Source organism: Phyllobates terribilis, unplaced genomic scaffold (assembly GCF_046119375.1).
Source record: "Phyllobates terribilis strain yellow unplaced genomic scaffold, ASM4611937v1 Scaffold_12__6_contigs__length_324123572, whole genome shotgun sequence".
Lineage (NCBI taxonomy): Eukaryota > Metazoa > Chordata > Amphibia > Anura > Dendrobatidae > Phyllobates > Phyllobates terribilis.
In genome coordinates, this window is record NW_027362772.1 from 38,123,067 (window position 1) to 38,142,320 (window position 19,254).

Sequence of the window (19,254 nt, forward strand, 5' to 3'; positions counted from 1 at the left end):
CACCAGGATTGGCAAAGTCGCCACTGGCGCCCTGTGCTCTTCACAGATGAAAGCAGGTTCACACTGAGCACATGTGACAGACATAACAGAGTCTGGAGACGTCGTGGAGAGCGATCTGTTGCCTGCAACATCCTTCAGCATGACCGGTTTGGCAGTGGGTCAGTAATGTTGTGGCGTGGCATTTCTTTGGAGGGCCGCACAGCCCTCCATGTGCTCGCCAGAGGTAGCCTGATAGCCATTAGGTACCGAGATGAGATCCTCAGACCCCTTGTGAGACCATATGCTGGTGCGGTTGGCCCTGGGTTCCTCCTAATGCAGGACAATGCCAGACCTCATGTGGCTGGAGTGTGTCAGCAATTCCTGCAAGATGAAGGCATTGAAGCTATGGACTGGCCCACCCGTTCCCCAGACCTGAATCCGATTGAGCACATCTGGGACATCATGTTTTGCTCCATCCACCAACGTCACGTTGCACCACAGACTGTCCAGTAGTTGGTGGAGGCTTTAGTCCAGGTCTGGGAGATGATCCCACAGGAGATCATCCGCAACCTCATCAGGAGCATGCCCAGGCATTGTAGGGAGGTCATACAGGCACGTGGAGGCCACACACAATACTGAGCCTCATTTTGACTTGTTTTAAGAACATTACATCAAAGTTGGATCAGCCTGTAGTGTGTTTTTCCACTTTAATTTTGAGGGTGACTCCAAATCCAGGCCTCCATTGGTTAATAAATTTGATTTCCATTGATGATATTTGTGTGATTTTGTTGTCAGCACATTCAACTTTGTACAGAACAAAGTACTCAATGAGAATATTTCATTCATTCAGATCTAGGATGTGTTATTTGAGCGTTCCCTTTATTTTTTTGAGCAGTGTAGTTGTTTGCTGACAGTCTCTAGAGGCAACAACACTTTACTATCCATGCTTGTACTGTTTAAAGCAATTTGTCTGAGAAAGCTTATTTGGCTCTTTCTGGACTACTCATACCCTTGGAGAACATGGGAGCCATGCATTTGCCATCAAAACTCAGTCACTGTGTCCCCTCTTTAGTGGTAAGAGAGGAACCAGCTGATCAGATCACTGTAGAGCAGGTGCCAGAATGCAACGTACAGAGACACAAGGCGGGAACAGTCAGGGATTGCTAAAACCACTTTATATGTAGAACAATTATTATGCAAGGGGGTTAGTAACAGGGATAATAACAACTTGGAATAACAATGAGAAACAGTTTCAGTGAATAAGGGTCAAGTTCTCTGCATAAATGTGATGCACCCAGATGTGGGAGTCACCATATGAGTTCTCTATGTATGGCCCTAGTAGGGGTCACCGGTAATTCCCGCTAGGCCGCAAGTCTATTCTGGATAGTCTATCAACTCCCGTTTAGACCACCACCAGCCTGATCAGGCACATGGTTGCAAAGCACCCAACTTTGTGGGCCGAATCAAAGGGTCCAGAAACAGTGTCTGCGGGTGACACCACGGCTTCTTTCACTGTTGTGCGTGCAAACCAATCCCCTGTCCATAGTGCATGCAAAGATGCCTCCTGCCCTGCACCTGTCGTTGCACACGCTCAACTAGCACCATCAGCAAGCACGTCCTTGTCCCAGCGCAGCGTTCAGTTGTCCATACCCCAGTCCTTGGAACGAAAGCGCAAATATGCAGCCAACGCCCCACAGGCCTCACTACTAAATTCCCACATTTCGCAACTGCTTGCGTTCGAAATGTTGCCTTTTAGGCTCATGGAGATGGAAGCATTACGCAACCTGATGGCCGTCCCTCGGTACTTGGTCCCCAGCCACCACTATTTCTCCTGGTGTGCTGTCCTCACATTACACAAACACATCATGTCCCACAACATTAGCCATGCCCTCAACAATGCAGTTACAGGTAAGTCCACCTAACCATGGACACGTGGACAAGTGCTTGTGGGCAGGGACGGTACATATTTCTGACGGCACACTTGGTTAACATAGTGGATGCCGGGACCCAGTCAGACCTTGGGACGGAACACATCATCCCAAGGCCCAAGATCAATCAGGGTTGCCCCCACAGTCTACAATCTACAGGTCCTGCACCTCATCCTCCTCAGCCTCCTCCTCCTCCTCAACCTTCATTTCCGAAATGACCACATCAATCACAAGCTGGAAGCACTGTAACATTGCCTCAGTCAAGCGGCAACAGGCTGTGCTGAAGCTAATATGCTTAGGTGACAAACCGCACAATGCTGAAGAGTTGTGGACAGCTCTGATAGAGCAGGCAGATCTGTGGCGGACACCGCTGAACCTAGAGCAAGGCATGGTGGTGTGTGACAATGGCCGAAACCTGGTAGCGGCTCTGAGGCAAGGTGAGCTCACACATGTACCATGCCTGGCCCATGTACTTAACCTCGTGGTTCAGCGGTTTTTCAAAACCTACCCGGAGCTGCCGAATCTGCTTGTCAAAGTACGCCGCCTGTGTGCCCATTTTAGAAAGTAAGCTACAGCTTCCGCCGCCCTTGCCGTGCTTCAGCAGTGTTTGCAGCTTCCGGCTCACCGACTCGTGTGTGATGTCCCCAAGCGTTGGAACTCTACGCTCCAGATGTTGGGAAGGATTTGTGAGAAGAAGAGGGCAGTTGTTGTCTACCAGCATCAACAAGGCCGTCGGTATTCAGTTCAGACTCCAAACATAAGACCTCAGGAGTAGACACGGATGTCAGACATATATACCATCCTCCAAAACATTGAGGACTCCACCAAGATGGTGAGCGGCGATGACGCCATAATTACCGTCACCATCCTGCTTCTCTGTCTTCTGAAATGTGCTCTGCTCACAATTAAAGAGGATGCATTGCAGGTTGAGCACGATGAGATAGAGCAACTAACCATACAGGGTGATTACTCACAGCCCAGCCTCATCTCATCCCACCTTGGATTGGATGACAATAAGGAAGAGGAGGAGCTAGTTTCATGCGCTATAAACGGTACTACCTGCACAACTGTCATACCGTCTGTTCAGCATGGATGGCCTGAAGAAAGAGTGGAGGGGATGGAGGAGGAGAAGGAGGAGAGCATGGTCAGTCATCCTCTTGGTGAGGACACGGAAGTCTTGCCTGTTAGCAGTCTGGCACGCATGGCTGAGTTTATGTTACTCTCCCTTTCCCATGACCCTCGCGTTCTCCAAACTTTGTGTGACAGTCATTACTGGTTGGTGACACTTCTAGACCCACGCTGCAAGGAGAACTTTATATTTCGTATTCCTGAGGCGGACAGGTCTACAAAAATGGGGCCGTATCAGAAGGTTCTTGTTGCGGTACTATTAAAAAAATTCCCATCTGAAAACGCTGGCGGCAGAGGACTTAGTTCGTTGGACAACCAAGGAGTACAGCCGAGAGAGACACAACTCTAATACAGCAGAGGCAGGGGAACACTGTCAAAGTTCTGGGAGAGTTTTCTCAGCCCCTCCCATCGCACAGGCTCTGAGGCGTGGGGTACTCTCACAAGGAGTGCAAAGTTTGGGAAGATGCTGAAGGAAGACGTTGCCGACCATATCAATGTCCTCCTAGATTCCTCTGTGCCTTAAAATTATTGGGTATCGAAGCAGGACACGTGGAATGAACTGGCTCTCTACGCCTTGGAGGTTCTGGGTTGCCCTGCCGCTAGCGTTTTAACAGAGCGGGTTTTTAGTGCAGCAGCATAACATAAACTCAAATCCAGTGTCTTTTTTTGGGAGGTGTATTCCCATGCACCTTTTCACACCCACACATGGGTATACACTTCCTGATTTTGGTAATTTGCTCTTGTCCTCCTCCTTCTCCTCATCCTCATCCTCCACCACCATTACACCAGGGTGTCCGTGGTCCGTGATGTAACACCCACATAATTTTTTTACAGGGTGTTTATGATGCCCGTAAATTTTTTTTTTATACAGTATGTTCATGTATACCCCCCATGATTACATTTTTGTCAGCCAATACGCTTAGTGCATAGGCATTACCGGTATAGGAGACCCGCTCCATTCTAATGGGAACATTTTGTTATGAGGCCCTCCTCCACATCCTTTCCAATGTGTATTGGAGTGCCTCCCAATTTTTGGCAGCCATTGAATTCACTGCATAGGCAAACACAATGGGAGACACACTTCCTAATAATGCGAACATTGTTTTCAGGAGGTCCTCTGACCTCCACTTCTCTTCCAAAGGGTATTGGAGTGCCTTCAAATTTTTGGCAATCCTTGCATTCACTGAATAGGAAACCACAATGGGAGACCCTCTTCCTAATAATGGGAATATTTTTTTTCTGGAGGCCCTCCTCTACGTCTTTTCTAAGGAGCATTAGAGTAGGTCCAACTTTTTGGAAGCCGTTACATTCACTGCATAGTCAAACGCAATGGGAGACCCACTTCCTAATAATGAGAACATTGTATTCAGGAGGTCCTCTAACCTCCACATCTCTTCCAAGGGGCATTGGAGTGCCTCCATATTTTTGGCAACTCTTGCATTCACTGCATAGGCAAACGCAATGGGAGACCCACTTCCTAATAATGGGAACATTGTATTCAGGAGGCCCTCTGACCTCCACATCTCTTCCAAGGGGCATTGGAGTGCCTCCCAATTTTTGGCAACTCTTGCATTCACTGCATAGGCAAACAGTATGGGAGACCCACTTCCTAATAATGGGAACATTGCTTTCAGGAGGCCTTCCTCTAAATCTCTTCAAAGGGGTATTGGGGTGCATCCAAAATTTATAAAGGGGTATTGGTTGCATCCAAATTTTTGGCTGCCCTGCCACTCACTGCATAATCAATAACAGTATGGGAGATCCACTCTTTAGTAATGGAAACAACAAAGCATAGCTGTCTGATGGCTCTCTAAGAATAGTGAGGGCCGACTGCTGGCCCTTTAAGAATAGTAAAGGCCGCCTGATGGCCCTATAAAAATAGGCTTTGTGACTTTAAGAGTCCCTCCTTCATAAATGAAACACGATGTGTCTGATCATGTCTCACACACCACATGGCCAGATAAGGTTGTAAAATGTTAAAATGACATCTCCCGGTGTATGCATTTGTCACGGTTGAAAGCAATGCAAAAGCGCAAAAATGCATCAAAAACACTATGCGTGAACATAGCCCTAGGTGTGGAGGCGTATTTTTGATATTGGTTATTTATTTTGCCTTATATACAAGTCATTACCCTGGAAAGGATGATCCTTAACATATTTCCCAGGAAAATCCATTTTGGTTTCGTTTTTGTATGTTTTATTGTGAGTCCATAAAAATAGAGTAATACCTCTGATAACATTGTTCACAGCAGTGATCTGGGAGTCAGAAATTCTTCCAGGGGTCATCCCCATGCTGTTCCCTTGTCATTTGATCACTGTTCCCTTCGATTTGGTAAATTTTTAGGCCTCTGCAGACCGCCGGGGGAGCTGCTTGAAAAATGCTCGATTTTCCCATAGACTTACATTGGGCTCATAGCTCGGGTCGAGCACCTGAGCATTCCAATTTTTTCGACCCGAGCAATGAGGCCCCGAGCATTTTAGTGCTCGCCCATGACTACTCACCAGTCCTCGAGTGAGTGGACTACTTGCGGGGTTGACGTCTCCTTTCAGGCAGCACATGTTCATACAAGCGTTGAGCATATTCTTCTGTTTTCTGTTGAATCTGAGACCAGATAAACTCCTCTTGGGCAAACCGGTTAGGGGGGATTCCAGCATTAGGCAGCCCAGTCCGGCGGAGCTCCTCCTGCAAAAGTGATTCTGGAGTTCCTGAAGAGTCAATCTCTGGGGATTGCAAATCGCCTCCTGATTTATTCACTGCCCCTCTTGAGGGGGCATGTTACAGTGCAACACCCTAGATGCCTTAGTGTCATCCCTTTCGGGTTGGACCTAGTAGACCGGGGTTATCTGAGTGGACCTTCTTCACCACTCAATAATGTATCGCCTCCCAAAGGTGATCCAGTTTACTTCCGAGTCGCTTGGCTCTCACTAGCACATGGTCTCCTGACTGGAGTGGTCCACCCGAGGTCGGGGGCCGACTTGAATGTTCCACTTCCCGGAACTTCTGTTCAACCAACCTTCTCACAATGTGAAGTTGGCGTTGGTGCTCCCGAATACAGGTACTTGGGCTGCTGCCCGGGCAGGGGTCTTCTGATTCTAGCTCCAGTTCGGTGATTTTTCGTCCATTCCTCCCAAATAGCAACATGTAAGGGGTGTAGCCAGTAGTCGCATGAACTCGATTATTATACACCCGCATACTACTCCCACGACTGGAATTGATAATTGATTAGCAGCCACCATCCAGATAGTGGGTTCTTTCCAGGAGCGAGCAACTTCAGGGAAATGATTTTGGAAATATGCCTCAGGCATAGTAGTCACCTGAGACCCTGAGGCCATTAAACAATGAATCCGTCGCCCATTAAATTCAGCTCAGATAATGAGCCTCTCAGAGACAATGTCCTCAAAGCTCCCCCTTCCACTCTCTGAGGCTTGGAACCCCACGGTATGCTCCACGACAGTGGGGCACCTTAGTTTAACGGCTGCTCCATCTTCTCCTTTCTCAATTTAGGCAGTCTTTGGAGATATGTCCTTTACCTCCAAAGGTCCAACACTCTGGCCTTTTCTCCTCTGATGGGCTGGGTATATGATGTGGTGGAGTACGGTAGGAACGCTTCTCTTGCTCTGACCTCCATCCACTTGGGGCTGTGCGGTCTGTCCAGGAGAGGGCCGAGATGGTCCCCTTAGTTTCTTGCAGCTCACCTCGGATATCCCGGATCTCTTGACGTATCTCCTGTACCCAGTCGGGCTCTTTGTGGGTTAATTCAGGAGTAGTCACTTCAGAGCTCTGGACTGCGGCCTTGAGAACAGGAACCTCGTTCTCCAGGACCCTTGCTTCGGCCCCGACCTCCAAGAAGCCAAGATCAGGACTCAGATGTGGTCTCTCCTTTAGAATTAATCTCAGGGAGGGGTCCTTCAGGCCAGCAATCAGTTGGTCCCGTAACACTTTGTCTAATTGCCCTAGTCCTCGGTTATCATCTCGAGCCTTCTTGACGATATGGGCTGTCAGTTCCTGTAATGCAATAACATATTGGTTTATTGTCTCATTTTCCCCTTGGACCCGCGGAAACAGCCGCAGACGTAAGTGTCCCAGGTCTGTGGTGTCACCGTGCATATCCTCTAATATTTTTAAAACTTTTACCACGGTATCGCGGTCCCCAGGTGCGCAGTACATCATAGTCTGCGGGGCCTCTCCATCAAGGGTTAGGAGGGCCTGCTCAGCCTGTGCGAGAGGGGCCAGGGCATACATGTGTAGCATACTTCTCAGTCTTTCTACCCAGTCCCACAGTGACAAGCTGCTCCCTGTAAACTTAGGAAGGTGGCTGAGCATCGCCCCCAAGGGTATATGTCCCCTGCTGGACTTGGCCGTCATCTCTGTAACTGAATGTTGCATCCTGCTGACTATGCCAAATGTAAAGCAGATGCCGGGATGCAACGCACAGAGACACAAGGCGGGAACAGTCAGGGATTGCTAAAACCACTTTATATGTAGAACAAGTATTATGCAAGGGGGTTAGTAACAAGGATAATAAACAACAACTTGGAATAACAATGAGAAACAGTTTCAGTGAATAAGGGTCAAGTTCTCTGCATAAGTGTGATGCACCCAGTTGTGGGAGTCACCAGGTGAGTTTTCTTGGTATGGCCCTAGCGGGGGTCACCGGTTATTCCCGCTAGGCCGCAAATCTCTTCCGGATAAAGTCTATCAACTCCCGTTTAGCCTCCCACGCACCATATGGCCCCCTCCCAACCTGAAATCCTAATTCCAACTGTCCCCGGTACCGTGAGTGGAAATTGGAAGTGACGGCCCTGTTCACTTCCTCGATTCCTCCGCTGTTGCTGGCGTGTCTCTCCTGTGGTAGTCATCTCTCAGCTCTTCTTGGCTTGACCGTTGATGGTAGTCTCTAACATTTGGGGTGTGGGTATCCAGACCTCGGATCTTGTCAGGCGGCGTCGGGTCCCAGGAACTTACTCTGTGTGGGGCGCAGGTCCTGACTCTAATTAATGTTGAATTAGTTACAGACCACTCTGAAGAAGTCTACAAGCTTTACCCCAGTGACTCATTTATAGATACTAGTGTTGAGCGAGCACTAAAATGCTCGGGTGCTCGAAGCTCGGGCCGAGCTCGCTGTGATACTCGGGTGCTCGACCCGAGCAACGAGCCCAATGTTAGTCTATGGGAGACCCGAGTATTTTTGCGGCGGCACCCCCGGCAGTCTGTAGAAAGCCTATAAAGTGCCCAAAACGATAGTGACAGTGCTCAAAAGACATGGGGACAGCATGGGCATCGCCCCAGGAAGCATTTCTGACCCCCTGGTCACTGCTGTCAACAACATGGTCAGAGGTATTAAGCCACATTTACGGGCTCACAATAAAACGTTCAAAAACGAACCTGAAACGGTTTTCCTGTGAAATATGTTAAGGAACTTCCATTCCAGGGTAAAGACTTGTGTATAAGGTAAAATAAGTAACCAAAAACAAAAATACTCCTCCACACCTTGGGCTATGTTCACAAGTAGAATTTTTTATGCGTTTTTGCAATTTTGTATTGCTTTAAACCGTGACAAATGCATTCACCGGGAAATGTCGTTTTAACATTTTACAATCTTATCTGGCCATGTGCTGTGTAACACATGCATACAGTGCTGAAAAGACATTGGAACAGCATGGGGAAGACCCCTGGAAGCATCTCTGACACCCAGGTCGCTGCCTAATAGTGTGCCCATCAGAAGTGATCCTTTCCGCATCAGAAGATGCAGACTTGCAACTATCCCCATGCAAGTCCTTGTCCCAGGGCAGTGTTCAATTGTATCTCCCCCATTCCTTGCAATGCAAGCGCAAGTATGCATCCTGACACCCACCCACCCCCAGGCTGCAATACCACACTGCTAGCTTGCTTGCACTTGAATAAAGCAACCTCATCCTTACCTTTCCATGGTTCCCACGACAGCTTCAGCTCTGCTACATCGAGATGACAGGCTGGACCGCAGCAGAACGCTGCCATCCAGCCTCTCATCCCGCAGACACTGAGAAGCGCAGGCTTGCTTGCGCTGCTCAGCGTCTCTCTGTGACGACATCCAGATGAGCCGAGTTCATGTCCAATGAACTCGGCTCACCTCATGCACGTCACTGACAGCGTGGGAAAATTCTCACGCTGAAGCGGTGAGTGCAGGAGAATTCTCCCACGCTGTCAGTGACGTGCATAAGGTGAGCTCATGTCCAATGAACTCAGCTCACCTCCTGCACGTCACTGACAGCGTGGGAGAATTCTCCTGCACTCAGCGCTTCAGCGTGAGAATTCTCCCACGCTGAAGCGCTGAGTGCAGGAGAATTTTCCCACGCTGTCAGTGACGTGCATAAGGTGAGCTCATGTCCAATGAACTCAGCTCACCTCCTGCACGTCACTGACAGCGTGGGAAAATTCTCCTGCAATCAGCGCTTCAGCGTGAGAATTTTCCCACGCTGTCAGTGACGTGCATGAGGTGAGCCGAGTTCATTGGACATGAACTCGGCTCATCTGGATGTCGTCACAGAGAGACGCTGAGCAGCGCAAGCAAGCCTGCGCTTCTCAGTGTCTGCGGGATGACAGGCTGGATGGCAGCGTTCTGCTGCGGTCCAGCCTGTTATCTCGATGTAGCAGAGCTGAAGCTGTCGTGGGAACCATGGAAAGGTAAGGATGAGGTTGCTTTATTATTTTTCTTTTATTGCAGGAGATCGTTGGCTTCAGCTGGAATGGGCGTGATGGTAAGTATGGTTTAATTTAGAACAATAAAGAATTGTGTCTTTATTTCAATTAAAGGACTTTATTCTGGGTGTTTGTGTTTTTTTTAACTTTGACTATGGGGTTAGTAATGGGGGTGTCTTATAGACGCCTCTCCATTACTAACCTGGGCTTGATGTCAGCTGGCATTATAAGCTGACATCAACCCCAACCCTATTACCCCACTGCCACCGCACCAGGGCAGCGTGAAAGAGCGAGGCTAAGTGCCAGAATTGGCGCATCCTATGAATGCGCCATTTCTGGGGCGGCTGACGGCTGGTGTTTCTAGCCTGGGAGGGGGCCAATATTCATGGCTCCCTTCCTGGGCTATTAATATCAGCCCCCAGCTGTCTGCCTAGCCTTTGCTAGCTATTAAATTAGGGGGGACCCCACGTCATTTTTTTGGGGGGGTCCCCCATTTTAATAGCTAGTAAAGGCTATGTATTCAGCTGGGGGCTCATATTAGTAGCCTGGGAAGCTCCGTGGGTATTACCCCCTTCCCAGGCTTCAAACATCTGCCCCAGCCGTCTGCTTAACCTCCGCTAGAGCCTAAAATTAAGGGGAACCCCACGCCAATTTTTTTAATAATAAATCCTTTATTTTAATACTAAATGACAAGTACAGTAACCAACACTATCACTGTACTTCATATATATGTGACTGACATGTTTCTATCTATCTAATCTATGTGTGATGCTCTATCTTTCTGTTCTAAATTGTCGGGTACCGCTGCTGAATTGCCGGCCGGCTTTTTTAAAGAGACGGTGCATGAAAACACTAATATTTTTTTTAATAAATCCTTTACACCAAATGACAAGTGCAGTAACCAACACTGTCACTGTGCTTCTTATATGTGTGACTGACATGTTTCTATCTATCTAATCTATGTGTGATGCTCTATTCCTTCTTGTCTAAATTGTCGGGTACCGGTGTATGCCGCTGCTGAATTTGCCGGCCGGCTTTTTTAAAGAGAGTGTCTTCTGAGCAGTTTGTCAGCTTATGGACACCTTTGCAGGTGTTTTCTATGTGTTTCTATGTGTTTTTGTTTGCCTGCCATTGGTTTTAACGGTGTTCGACGGTGTTCTAAGGTGTTCGACGAACAGTTCGACGAACAGTTCCTCGAACATCCCGGTGTTCGACGAACCGAACCGAACCCGAACACTACGGGGGTGGCTCAACACTATGTTTTAATGCCCCTTGGAAGAGAGGTGGAGGTCACAGTAGCTTAACAAGACTGTTTTAATGCCCCTTGGAGAAGTGGTAGAGGTCGCAGTAGCTTATCAAGACGATTTTAATGCCCCTTGGAAGAGACATGGAGGTCGCAGTAGCTTAACAAGACGATTTTAATTCCCCTTGGAAAAGTGGTGGAGGTCGCAATAGCTTAACAAGACGATTTTAATGCCCCTTGGAGTAGTTGTGGAGGTCGCAGTAGCCTAACAAGACGGTTTTAATGCAACTTGGAAGACTGGTGGAGGTCACAGTAGCTTAACAAGACGGTATTAATGCCCCTTGAAAAAGTGGTGGAGGTAGAAGTAGCTTAACAAGACAGTTTTAATGCCCCTTGGAGAAGTGGTGGAGGTCGCAGTAGCTTAACAAGATGGTTTTAATGCCCCTTGGAAGAGACGTGGAGGCCGCAGTGGAATAAAAAGACAATATCAATGCCCCTTGAAAATGTGGTGGAGGTCGCAGTAGCTTAACAAAATGGTTTTAATGCCCCATGGAAGAGACGTGGAGGTCGCAATAGCTTAACAATATGGTTTTAATGCCCCTTGGAAAAGTGGTGGAGGTCGCAGTGGCTTAACAAGACGGTTTTAATGCCCCTTGAAAAAGTGTTGGAGGTCGCAATAGCTTAACAAGACTGTTTTAATGCCCCTTTGAAGAGAGGTGGAGGTCACAGTAGCTTAACAAGACGGTTTTAATGCCCCTTGGAAAAGTGGTGGAGGTCGCAATAGCTTAACAAGATGGTTTTAATGCCCCTTGGAAGAGTGGTGGAGGTCACAGTAGCTTAAGAAGACGGTTTTAATGCCCCTTGGAAGAGTGGTGGAGGTCACAGTAGCTTAAAAAGACGGTTTTAATGCCCCTTGGAAGAGCGGTGGAGGTTGCAGTGGAATAAAAAGACAATATCAATGCCTCTTGAAAATGTGGTGGAGGTCGCAGTAGCTTAACAAGACGGTTTTAATGCCCATTGGAAGAGTGGTGGAATACGCAGTAACTTAAAAAGACTCTTTAAATGCCCCTTGGAAGAGACGTGGAGGTTGCAGTGGAATAAAAAGACAATATCAATGCCCCTTGAAAATGTGGTGTAGGTCGCATTAGATTAACAAGACGATTTTAATGCCCCTTGGAAGATTGGTGGAGGTCACAGTAGCTTGAAAAGACGGTTTTAATGCCCCTTGGTAGAGCGGTGGAGGATGCAGTAGCTTAACAAGACAGTTTTAATGCCCCTTGGAAAAGTGGTGGAGGTCGCAGTAGCTAAACAAGACTGTTTTAACGTCCTTTGGAAGATTGGTGGAGGTCACAGTAGCTTAATAAGATGGTTTTAATGCCCCTTGGAGGAGTGGTGGAAGTCACAGCAGCTTAAAAAGATGGTTTTAATGCCCCATGGAAGATCGGTGGAGGTCGCAGTGGAATAAAAATACAATATCAATGCCCCTTGAAAATGTGGTGGAGGTCGCAGTAGCTTAACAAGACAGTTTTAATGCCCCTTGAAAAAGTGGTGGAGGTCGCAGTAGCTTAACAAGACTGTTTTAATGCCACGTGGAGAAGTGGTGGAGGTCGCAGTAGCTTAACAAGACAGTTTTAATGCCCCTTGGAAGAGACGTGGAGGTCGCAGTGGAATAAAAAGACAATATCAATGCCCCTTGAAAATGTGGTGGAGGTCGCAGTAGCATAACAAAACAGTTTTAATGCCCCTTGGAAGACTGATGGAGGTCACAGTAGCATAAAAATACAGTTTTAATGCCCCTTGGAAGAGTGGTGGAGGTCACAGTAGCTTAACAAGACGGTTTTAATGCCCCTTGGAAGAGTGGTGGAGGTCAGAGTAGCTTAACAAGATGGTTTTAATGCCCCTTGGAAGAGTGGTAGAGGTCACAGTAGGTTAAAAAGACGGTTTTAATGCCCCTTGGAAGAGCGGTGGAGGTCGCAGTGGAATAAAAAGACAATATCAATACCCCTTGAAAATGTGGTGGAGGTCGCAGTAGCTTAACAAGACGGTTTTAATGCACCTTGGAAGAGTGGTGGAGGTCACAGTAGCTTAAAAAGACGGTTTAAATGCCCCTTGGAAGAGACTTGGAGGTCACAGTGGAATAAAAAGACAATATCAATGCCCCTTGGAAGAGTGGTGGAGGTCGCAGTAGCTTAACAAGACGGTTTTAATGCCCCTGGGAAAAGTGGTGGAGGTTGCAGTAGCTTAACAAGAAGGTTATAATGCCCCTTGGAAAAGTGGTGGAGGACGCAGTAGCTTAACAAGACGGATTTAATGCCCCTTGGAAGAGTGGTGGAGGTCAGAGTGGCTTAACAAGACAGTTTTAATGCCGCTTGGAGAAGTGGTGGAGGTCGAAGTAGCTTAACAAGATGGTTTTAATGCCCCTTGGAAGAGATGTGGAGGTCGCAGTGGAATGAAAAGACAATATCAATGCCTCTTGAAAATGTCGTGGAGGTCGCAGTAGCTTAACAAGACGGTTTTAATGCCCCTTGGAAGACTGGTGGAGGTCACAGTAGCTTAAAAAGACGGTTCTAATGCCCCTTGGAAAAGTGGTGGAGGTCGCAGTAGCTTAACAAGATGGTTTTAATGCCCCTTGGAAAAGTGGTGGAGGTCGCAGTAGCTTATCAAGATGGTTTTAATGCCCCTTGGAATAGACGTGGACGTCGCAGTAGCTTAACAAGACGGTTTTAATGCCGCTTGAAAAAGTGGTGGAGGTCGCAGTAGCTTAACAAGACTGTTTTAATGCCACGTGGAGAAGTGGTGGAGGTCGCAGTACCTTAACAAGACAGTTTTAATGTCCCTTGGAAGAGACGTGGAGGTCGCAGTGGAATAAAAAGACAATATCAATGCCCCTTGAAAATGTGGTGGAGGTCGCAGTAGCTTAACAAGACAGTTTTAATGCCCCTTGGAAGACTGATGGAAGTCACAGTAGCTTAAAAATACAGTTTTAATGCCCCTTGGAAGAGTGGTGGAGGTCACAGTAGCTTAACAAGACGGTTTTTATGCCCCTTGGAAAAGTGATGGAGGTTGCAGTAGCTTAACAAGACGGTTTTAATGCCCCTTGGAAGAGTGGTGGAGGACAGAGTAGCTTAACAAGACGGTTTTAATGCCCCTTGGAAGAGTGGTAGAGGTCACAGTAGGTTAAAAAGACGGTTTTAATGCCCCTTGGAAGAGCGATGGAGGTCGCAGTGGAATAAAAAGACAATATCAATACCCCTTGAAAATGTGGTGGAGGTCGCAGTAGCTTAACAAGACGGTTTTAATGCCCCTTGTAAGAGTGGTGGAGGTCACAGTAGCTTAAAAAGACGGTTTAAATGCCCCTTGGAAGAGACGTGGAGGTCACAGTGGAATAAAAAGACAATATCAATGCCCCTTGGAAGAGTGGTGGAGGTCGCAGTAGCTTAACAAGACGGTTTTAATGCCCCTGGGAAAAGTGGTGGAGGTTGCAGCAGCTTAACAAGACAGTTTTAATGCCGCTTGGAGAAGTGGTGGAGGTCGAAGTAGCTTAACAAGATGGTTTTAATGCCCCTTGGAAGAGAAGTGGAGGTCGCAGTGGAATGAAAAGACAATATCAATGACTCTTGAAAATGTGGTGGAGGTCGCAGTAGCTTAACAAGACGGTTTTAATGCCCCTTGGAAGACTGGTGGAGGTCACAGTAGCTTAAAAAGACGGTTCTAATGCCCCTTGGAAAAGTGGTGGAGGTCGCAGTAGCTTAACAAGATGGTTTTAATGCCCCTTAAAAAAGTGGTGGAGGTCGCAGTAGCTTAACAAGATGGTTTTAATGCCCCTTGGAATAGACGTGGACGTCGCAGTAGCTTAACAGGACGGTTTTAATGCCGCTTGGAAGATTGGTGGAGGTCACAGTAGCTTAAAAAGACAGTATCAATGCCCCTTGAAAATGTGGTGGAGGTCGCAGTAGCTTAACAAGACGGTTTTAATGCCCCTTGGAAGAGTGGTGGAGGTCACAGTAGCTTAAAAAGACGGGTTAAATGCCCATTGGAAGAGACGTGGAGGTCACAGTAGCATAACAAGATGGTTTTAATGCCCCTGGGAAAAGTGGTGGAGGTTGCAGTAGCTTAACAAGAAGGTTTTAATGCCCCTTGGAAAAGTGGTGGAGAACGCAGTAGCTTAACAAGATGGTCTTAATGCCCCTTGGAAAAGTGGTGGAGGTCGCAGTAGCTTAACAAGACAGTTTTAATGCCCCTTGGAGAAGTGGTGGAGGTCGCAGTAGCTTAACAAGATGGTTTTAATGCCCCTTGGAAGAGATGTGGAGGTCGCAGTGGAATGAAAAGACAATATCAATGCCTCTTGAAAATGTGGTGGAGGTCGCAGTAGCTTAACAAGACTGTTTTAATGCCCCTTGGAAGACTGGTGGAGGTCACAGTAGCTTAAAAAGACGGTTTTAATGTTTTAATGTTTTAATGCCCCTTGGAAAAGTGGTGGAGGTCGCAGTAGCTTAACATGATGGTTTTAATGCCCCTTGGAAAAGTGGTGGAGGTCGCAGTAGCTTAACAAGATGGTTTTAATGCCCCTTGGAATAGACGTGGACGTCGCAGTAGCTTAACAAGACGGTTTTAATGCCGCTTGGAAGAGTGGTGGAGGTCACAGTAGCTTAAAAAGACAGTTTAAATGCCCTTTGGAAAAGACGTGGAGGTCACAGTGTAATATAAAAACAAAATCAATGCCCCTTGGAAGAGTGGTGAAGGTCGCAGTAGCTTAACAAGAAGGTATTAATGCCCCTGGGAAAAGTGGTGGGGGTCGCAGTAGCTTAACAAGACGGTTTTAATGCCCCTTGGAAGAGTGGTGGAGTTTGCAGTAGCTTAACAAGATGGTTTAAATGCCCCTTGGAAGAGCCATGCAGTACAGCATCTTAAAAACATTATTCCCATTATTGGGGAGTGGGTCTCACATAGTCTTTGCCTATGCCTTACAAGCAAAAGCTGCCAAAAATTAGGACGGAGGAACTTGCAATGCTGGCAACACGGACCAAGTTCACCCTGGTGGTATAGTGCTGGTGGAGGCTGAGGATAAGGAGAAGAGCAAATTACAGCCGAAATGAGGAACCGTATACCCATGTGTGGGTGTGAAGCTGTGCATGGGAATACACCTTCGAAATAACACAGTGGATTTAACTTTATGTTACTCTGCTGTCATTTGGTGATGATGAGCAGTCTGGCCCAATCCAGCCCTTGTTCATTTTGATAAGGGTCAGCTTGTCAGCATTGTCAGTTGACAGGCGAGTGCGCTTTGCTTTTATAATTCCCACAGCGGCACTAAAAACAAGCTCCGATAACACGCTAGCGGCAGGGCAGGAGAGGACCTCCAAGGCATACAGAGCGAGTTCATTCCAAGTGTCCAGCTTGGATACCCAATTATTAAACGGCACAGAGGAACCAAGGAGGACGCTGGTACGGTAGGCAAGGTACTCCCTCACCATCTTTTGATGTCCCAGAACGTTGACAGTGTTCCCCTCCCTCTGCTGGATTGGAGTTGTGTCTCTCTCGCCTGTACGCCATGGCTGGGCAACGAACTGTGACCTCTGCCGCTAGCGTGTTCAGATGGGAATTTTTTAGCAGTTCTGCAGCAAGGGCCTTCTGGTACTGCCCCCTTTTTGTAGACCTCTCCACCTCAGGAATAAGAGAGTGAAAGTTCTCCTTGTAGCGGGGGTCTAAAAGTGTCACCAACCAGTAATGACTGTCACCCAACATTTTTACAATGCGAGGGTCACGGTTAAGGCAGTGTAACATAAAGCCAGCCATGCGTGACAGACTGGTAACGGACTAGACTACCGTGTCCTCACCAAGATGACGACTGACCATGCTCTCCTCCTTCTCCTCCTCCTCCTCCCCCCTGTCCTCTGGCCACCCACGCTGAACCGACGGTATGACAGTTGTACAGGTACTACCATCTACAGTGCATGATACCAGCTCCTGTTCTTCCTCCTCCTACTCCTCCTCCTCCTCTCCCTCATTGTCCCCCAATGCACCTTGGGATGAGATGAGGCTGGGCTCTGTGTAATCGCCCACTACGTCTTCTTGATCCATCTCATCATACTCTGGCTGCAATACCTCCTCTTTAATTCTCTGCAAAGAACGTTGCAAAAGACAGACAAGTGGGATGCTGATGCCAATGATGGCGTCATCGCCACTCACCATCTTGGTGGACTCCTCAAAGTTTGTCAGGATGGTACATATGTCTGCCATCCAGGTCCACTCCTGAGGTCTTATGTGTGGAGTCTGACCTGAATATCGACCGCCTTGTTGCAGCTGGTACTCCACAACTGCTCTCTTCTGCTCTCAAATCCTTTGCAACATGTGGAGGGTAGAGTTCCAATGTGTGGGGACATCACACACCAGTCTGTGTGCCGGTAGCTGCAAACGCTGTTGCAACTCATCAAGGGCGGCGTAAGCTGTAGCCGACTTGCGAAGATGAGCTGAAAGGTGACATACTTTGACGAGCAGATCAGGCAACTCGGGGTACGACTTAAGAAAACGCTGAACCACAAGGTTAAGCACATGAGCCAGGCATGGTACGTGTGTGATCTCGCCTCGCCTCAGAGCCGCCACCAGTTTACGGCCATTGTCACACACGACCATGCCTGGATGTAGGTTCAGCGATCTCAGCCACAGATATGCCTGCTCTTTCACAGCTGTCCACAACTCACAAGCAGTGTGAGGTTTCTCACCTAAGCTTATGAGTTTCAGCACCGCCTGTTGCCGCTTGGCTGAGGCAGTACTGCAGTGCTTCCAGCTTGTAACTGATGTGATATCTGAGATGAAGGCTGAACATGAGGAGGAGGATGATGCGCAGGAGCTGTACACTGTGGGGGCAACTCTGATTGACATAGGGCCCGCAATCATCGGTGTGGGGAGGATTTGTTCCGTCCCAAGGTCCGACTGGGTCCCAGCTTCCACTATGTTTACCCAGTGTGCCGTCAGGGAGATGTACCATCCCTGGCCACAAGCACTTGTCCACGTGTCCGTTGAGAGGTGGACTCTCCCAGTAACTGCGCTGTTGAGTGCACGGCAGATGTTTTGGGACACGTGCTTGTGTAGTGATGGGATGGCACACCGGGCAAAATAGTGTCGGCTGGGGACCGAGTACCGAGGGACAGCCACCGCCATAAGGTTGCGGAAGGGTTCCATCTCCACCAGCCTAAAAGGCAGCATTTCCAATGCAAGCAGTCATGAAATGTGTGAATTTAGGACTGTGGCCTGTGGGGCGTTGGCTGCGAATTTGCGCTTTAGTTCAAAGGTCTGGGATATGGACAATTGAACGCTGCGGTGGGACGTGGACGTGGACGTTGATGCTGTTTCTTGAGAAACTGCCTTAACAAGTGAAGACTGAGAGGAGGGGGCATCTTTGCATGCAGTATGGACAGGGGATTGCCTTGCACGTACAACAGGGGGTTCGGTTACACGCACAACAGCGGAAGAAGCAGTGGTGACACCCGCTGACACTGGTCGTGGACCCTGGGGTTTGCCCCACAAAGTCGGGTGCTTTGCTGACATCTGCCTGATCATACTTGTGGTGGTCAGGCTGGTAGTTTTGTCACCCCTGCTGATGCTTGCATGGCAGGTGGTACAAATGGCCATTTTGGGGTTATCAGTAGAGTCTTTAAAAAAATTCCAGATTCTGGAAGCCCTTCCAATTTTTACTGGCAACGTCCCTCGTGTTGGTGTTACGGGGAACTGTTGCCCGCCTTCTGTGTGTGGCCACCACACTGCTTCTTCCTGCCTGTTGGGGTACTCTGCCTCCCTCCCCCTGTGTGCTGCTGGCCTCGCTCTGCATGTCCTCCGGCCACGTTGGGTCAGTGACTAGATCATCCACCACCTCCTCCTCTTCCATTTGCGCACCACGATCCTCCCCCTCACTTCGTGGCAATTGTGTCTCGCCATCGTCCACCTCTTGTGACAAATTGCCAGCGTCGACTTCTTGTGGTCGTGGCTGTTCAAATATTTGGGCATCGCTATATAGGATCTCCTCTTCCACCACTTCAAGTAGAGCAGGCGAGGGGCAGAAATCGGGAAATGGACCAGTGAACAGCTCTTCAGAGTATCCAAGTGTGGGATCAGTTGCTGTCTGACGACACTCGGCATGGTGGGAGGAAGGAGCATCAGAGTGAGGAGGAGTATGCGGTCGAGACTCACGGCTACTAAAACTTGACCGTGTGGAAGACAGACCGGAGGTGGTGGTGCCCAGGTAACTGGAAGTATTATCTGCTATCCAATTAATAACCTGTTCACACTGATCAGTTCGC

The 19,254-nt window shown here is 48.3% G+C and overlaps 1 protein-coding gene across 1 annotated transcript in view; it reads right to left on the reverse strand.

The window, feature by feature from the left end:
• Positions 1-19,254, reverse strand: part of LOC141172003 (sialic acid-binding Ig-like lectin 13) — a 127,818-nt gene that overhangs the window by 59,535 nt on the left and 49,029 nt on the right. The window lies entirely within an intron of this gene.